The sequence below is a fragment of the Pinus tabuliformis genome, chromosome 2_2 (genome assembly GCF_031772625.1).
Source record: "Pinus tabuliformis cultivar Carrire ecotype Pingquan chromosome 2_2, CPIR1, whole genome shotgun sequence".
NCBI lineage: Eukaryota > Viridiplantae > Streptophyta > Pinopsida > Pinales > Pinaceae > Pinus > Pinus tabuliformis.
Window position 1 is genome coordinate 939,004,077 of NC_142300.1, and position 6,662 is coordinate 939,010,738.

General features: G+C 31.9%; 1 pseudogene; it reads right to left on the reverse strand.

Moving 5' to 3' along the window:
• Positions 1–3,032: 3,032 nt before the first annotated feature.
• On the reverse strand, positions 3,033–3,530 carry LOC149196263 (RNA-binding protein L pseudogene; annotated as a pseudogene).
• Between the last annotated feature and the right edge of the window lie 3,132 nt (positions 3,531–6,662).

Below are 6,662 nucleotides of genomic sequence, written 5' to 3' on the forward strand. Positions count from 1 at the left end.
TTCTAACAAGGATTGTGAGTGGTTCAGGACACTCAAATTGGGTTGATTTTTTCAGGTTCTTTCTTCGACTCCTTCATTTCTTCCTAATCTCCTAATATCCCCTCTAATCATACCTCTATGTTAGAACCCCCATCTTCTCTAATTATTTTGGCCTTATTGGTTAGAATCGCCATGAGGAGGCTCACATTATGGCTTATATTTTCAACTTGTTCTTTCATTTGCAAAGGCCTCTCCTCTACGAGATCAAAAGGGTTATTCACATATTCATCAGCTATGACTAGGGTTCACTGACTTTCGACTTAATCTATATATCCCCTACAACTCCTCAAAATATACCTAAAGAAACTTTATCTAATACCAATATGATCCATAAACTACCGTGCATATTCCACTAGAGAGTTTGTCACAATATATCTGATAAAATGTATTTAAATTTTTGAAATCTACACTCTGAGGGTTTATTTTTCAATAGAATTATAGATCTATAAATAATTTCTTATTGCATATGCACGAAAACAATAATTATGTAGAAAATGGAGAACATTGAAAGAAAAACTTACAAACCACAATTGGCATAATATATATCCTGATAAACCCTTTTAAGAGAAAACCCATCTCGAAGGTGAGGTCGCTCTTCTCTCTTTCTCTTAATAAAAAAATGGAAGAAATTAGAAAGAAGTAAGGTTTTTGGCCCATGGGCTACTACAATGCACAAATACTCTCTGTGTTCTCTCTCCCTATCCCTCTTGGCTACTCTTTTGGTCTATGGAACAAAATTCCCTTGAAAAGAATGGAACCCCTTTCCCTCCAGGGTGTCTTATTATAACATAGCCCAATAGCCTACTAGTGTTTTGGTTTGACCCCTTCAACTCTTAACTAGAGTTAAAATATGTAATATCCTAGAGTATTCTTCATCATGATCATGTGGTGATCCCCTTTTCCATGAATAATGGGCGTTGATGAGGCATCCTCTTGAATTATGGTGGTGAAAACAGGAAGCTCAACTTCTAAGTGGCACAACTTTTGCATACAGATTCTAATTAAGGAAATTCTTGTATCGTTGGAAATGTATCTTTGTGTAGAATAGGAAAAAAATGTGTGATTCGAAAGTGGTAAAATTTTATCCCAAAAAAATCCATTTGATGTCTCAACATGCTCCTAGAATGTTTCAGACCCCAATTTGCCAAATTAGGTCCTACCAATAAAAATGGTCTTGTGAGTTCATTTCTTCACTTCTTTTCACTCTAAAAGCATTGATATGGATGAAAAGCAATATAATTAGCCAATCAAAATAAATTATGTGTTTATAAAATCGCTTGAATGCCTCTTTTGAGAAAAATTAAGGTAATAACACTCCTCCTTTTTTTGCCACCACAAGAAGTCATTGTACGGTCTCAAGCAAGATCCATGAGCTTGGTATGAAATGATGAACAACCTTCATTTTGGTTATGTTTTTTTTAGGTGTCAATATGATCCCAATGTCTATGTTAATGACCTACATATCACTAGAAGTATTTATTATTGGGATTAATTGATACCAAATGAACCATGTGAAGTTAGTCTTGTGACCCAGTTTGACATGTCTTACTTAGGCCCAAGCATGGAACCAATGTTTCCCAAGTATGCCCTTAACATTTACTCTAGTTTCAAAATAAAAATTGTAATCCTACCCCTATGCCTTATCAATCAAGTGTTCAACTCCTAAGGTTAATCCCTCTTCATATATATAATTGGTAGGAAATATTTTGTACTTAATTCATAACCGATTAAACCTCTCACTTGCTGTTGGTTTACTCTCAACAAGTGTGTTGGACATAATCCTCTATATTTATTTCTTGTAAATAAAATTGTAAATAATTAAAATTAAGAGAATACAAAGACGAAGTGACCATTGATTTGAATCTAGTTATTATATTTGAAGAGACCCCACATATGACACTTTTTTGTTTGTTGGATTTCATCCCAACAAAACCTAATTGGTCACTATCTAAGAGTTGCTATCATTTCTAATTTTTGTTCTAATATTCTATTAGTATTGTCTTTCTTAATTAGGTTTATGAAACACTTCTTTAATTGCCATATGGCTAAACTAAGATGAAAGATACTTCAAGAAGAACCCCACTGATAGCGATAACAAAAAGATTTCAATAGCTTCAATATACCGTCAATGCATTACCAACTCCTTTATATGGGGAACCAACAAAGCCAAAGCTTTGAATCTAAAGTGAGAGATTTTTAAACCAAATTTTGTTGACAAAGGAAAAAAGAAGACATCTTCCCCAAACTAGCTCACCTTCAATAAAGAGGATTTACATGAGAATATACTTTTGAATAAGACATATTAGCTACTCAAATCTAAAGTTTGTAACCAATAGAAAACTGAAATATTGTGTTGAAGGTTGAAGAAAAGAAGTACCAAAACAAAACATGAATGTGGAACATAGCCTTTATTGAATAATTCAAACCAAGGTTAAGAGGATGGAAATTAAGTCCACTCTTCCCTTTAGATAATAGAGAAAACACATATACATACTAATGCATCAACATAATAACAATTACAAACCAAATTCACAGTTTTAAAAAAATTACAAAATAACATTCAAAAGATAATTAAATTTTTTGAAAATTTATAAAACTAAAAAAATATATCATTGCAAATCAAGAATGATGAATGATTCATAATTCACAATAATTACATTATAATTCAAACCTTGAAATACAAAAATAATAACATTATAATTCAAACCTTGAAATACAGGAAAAAAAAATATGGGAAATTTTTTTGCCTCACCTAAATAGTCAATATAACTTAAATCATTCTGCCTCAAGAGTCTGGTGAAAAACAATGATGTAATTGGAATCGGATATATCCCCAACTTGAGATGTGAAGGAATAAGGAATAACTTATTTTTAATAGTTTCAAAGTATCATTAAATCTATTAAAATATTAAAAACATTACATACCAAACTGGTCAATCAGTCAATATAATTCACACCAACAGATCATTAAATCTATTAAAATATTACAAACCTTACATACCAAACTGGGCAAATGACTCCATGAGCGTTTCAACTGCCACTGTGGGGTGTAAGCCACCAACAGATAGGGTGGTATTATTTTGATCATTCTCTGAGGTTGATGTCACCACTTCAGGATGTGGTTGTTGATTCCTTGTATTCATTATTATCATGCCCGGACCTACTGACATAGGTTTGGAGGAACAAATCTTTCCATCCATCTCTGTCATAGCCAGAGCTTGCTCATTCCCATCCCGAAACATTACAAACCCACACCCTTTTGAATGGCCTGTAATCTTACCAGTGATCACCTTTGCTCCTTTTACAGACGGGTATACAGCTCTGAAGGTCTCTTGCAACAAGTAGTCTGTCACATCAGTTGCCAAATTTCTCACGAATATACAATATTTTTCTTCAATGCCAAATGGCGCCCAATTTAGCCTGTAAAATTGTTGATGTTGCTGCTGCTGCTGGCGAACAATCGCGGGCGCTGTCGTGGGATTTGGCTGCATCATTCTGAAATATTAGAAAACCCTCAAAATTCAAAATACAGTTGAAGAAACCCTGCAAGAAGGGCGCGCCACAGGAAATCTATGGCGGATCTATGTGTTACGCTAAAATTGTATGGAGCCTGTGCAGATTTTGATCTACAATCCTGAGAGATACAGCTTCTTTGTACTCTTTTTCGCAAGCTCCCGACGTGCGAGCCAGGGAGGAAATTATTGCTATATATAAGCAACTTTATATATTTTCGCTATTTGGTCACATGGTTTTGTTATTGTGAAACTATTGGTTTCATCACCCTGCATTGGATTTTTTTTTTACTAAAGGGAAGTCATGCATGCATGAGTTTTACTTTTTTCACTATGAGTGGAATCGTTCAGGCAGGAATCATGAAAAATAGTTAATTGATGATTATGAATGGAATTGTTCATGCATAATTATGAAATAGTTAATTGATGATTGCTTGTTTGATTTTTTAGTCATTTTAATTTAATTAATTTGTTAATTAGTTTAGTGAACTAATTAGCTAGGCTTATTTGGAGAGATATTATCTATGAATTATGACACCCAACCAATGTGCATATTCGCATAGAAACTATATATCATTATATTGTTTTTTATTTTGCAAAAAAAATTATGATTTTTAATTAATTTTGAAATTTTTAAGCAAATTAAAATGTAAATTGTTTTTTATTTTTTATTTTTTTATTTACTAAGTGTCACAATAATTTAGGCTTTGTTACAATACCATAGGCCCATATCATGGCTTATCAATACCCACATGCCTAAAAACCATAACTCATTTCAAAATCAAAAATATTTTTTAAATTAAAATGTAATACTTACAATATAACAAAAATTTTAACTATGGATATTATTATATATTATTAAGTTGTAAATGGTGAGTACTATAACTTTTCAATACCACTCACCCAAAAACCATAATTCATTTCAAAATTAAAATATTTGATAAATATTTTGTATTTGCTAACATTTTAAAAATATTTTATACATATTTTATTTTCTAACAATTTTTATTTTTTTGTCAAAAATATTTCACTTTCAATACTTTTGAAATTTTTAAACAAATTCTATAAAAATTATTAAACTTTTATTATATTAAATTTTTATATTATTATTATTATTATTATTATTATTTGCATAGATTGCATGTTGATTCTCATTATCTTAGTTCAGATAACTTGTTAACTAGTTTATTTAACTAGTTAACTTGGCATATACTTGAGAGATAATATCTATGCACTATGACACCCAACCAAGACTCATGTCCTCGTGAAAGCTATATATCATTGTATTTTACTTCAATTTTTGATATAAAAATATATAAAGAAATTGAACTCTAATTTCTTTTGCAATCTTTAGTTATTAGGTTACAATTATTATTTTTGTTTTTACCTAAATTCTATAGCGCAAAAAAAAGACCTTGTGGTATAGAAGAAGTTCATGTGTGATAATGCTCTCTTCCATATGTGTGAGACCGTGTGGTTTTGATATAAGATGTACATGTGTTATTATGATCTCTTCCATATATGTGTGTTCTCCTTTTGAATCATTTCCTATGTATACTTATTACATGTGGACTTGGATTATGTAATTGGTACTTAACTTGTTATTTGTGACTACTGTTTTTTGTAATTTGTTCAACGAAAAGTAGTGTAGCTATATAAATTGATATAGATTAATCTTAATTACGAATTTTAAGATATTCAACGATTAAATTTTTTAAAATGTAATTTTTTTAATGTGAAACTAAAAAAATGATTACATCCCTAAAGATTTGATTCCTCTCAACACTTAATAAATCTAAAATTAAGATAGAATTATAGTATTTCTTAGTAATATTATATTCTTATTTTTAATTGCATGGAGTGTTCTCTAGCCCAATATGGCAGCAATATTGTAATGTCAACGTAAACATTTAGACTTGGTCAAAAATAAAATACAAATAATAAGAGGTGTAAATCTCTTGACAATAAGAATTATAAAAATAGAAAAATTAAAATTATTAATTTTAATTTTAACTATAAAATTATAAAAAAGTAAACTATAAAATTACGGTGGTTTATAAGCCCATGGTTTTGTATTGCTCATGGTATTTTCCCCATTCGGAAATTTTCCCTAAACCCAACCCCTGTTCCAAAGCATGAAATTATACAACATTATTTTTGGCCTCACCTAAATTATTATAGTAGATACTTGTAGAGCCTCTAACTTACACCTCATCATCCACTATTACCTACTATTTTTCATCACTTACCTCTCTCTTTTGCCTCATTTTCATTGTAAAACCACCCAGATCATTACATTAGATGTCATTAAGCATGATCAAATGAGCTTTGCTAATGTGTGACTGTTTTGTTTAGATTTTGACATATTTGCAGAGATTCCGCAGCTATCTGGCGATTCCGCAGCCATCTGATGATTCCGCAGCCTTTTTGTTAATCTCAAGGTTCCACGTGTCATTTTGCAAAACGAGCCACATGGGCACGTTGGAATATAGGTGCTCGAGGTTCCTGTGCTATTGATTCAGCCAACCACGTCATCTGTACCTCCGGTCAACGAGGGTCAAGTTACGGTCAACAAAGGCAGCTTAACGGTGATGCGTAAGCTGTTGGGTCACGTCAATGCAACTGGTGATTTGTCCGTGTTACGCAGGTTGTGGAAGACATAATCCAACTCTGGATTCAATTCCCATAACGACCAGAACCTCCAGCTCATCCACGAAGCTCATGATGTGTTGCTGCACCTTTATTACGCATGACAGATTAGTTAATTTTCAGTTTCTAGCTTTACGCATTAGGCCATCGTTTAGATGCCTATAAAAACTAGCGTTTGCATACGCTTAAGGTTACTTTTTAGTTGTTGTGTTTTATGAACTTGTGATAATTTTAGTGCATTCCAAGACTCTGTTTTGATAGTGCTGTTCTAGCACTCTTGACTATAATTTTCTGCATATGGAGTAATAGAAGACAGTGTTGTTCTGAAGTTTTCAAATCGTTGAGTCTTCTTTGGGTTATATGAATGGAGGGCCCTTGTTCATGTTAGCCCTTGTATAGTATTTTATGTTCAGCATTTCCTTATTTTCCATTCAGCATTTCCTTTTCTTTGAAACATGTACA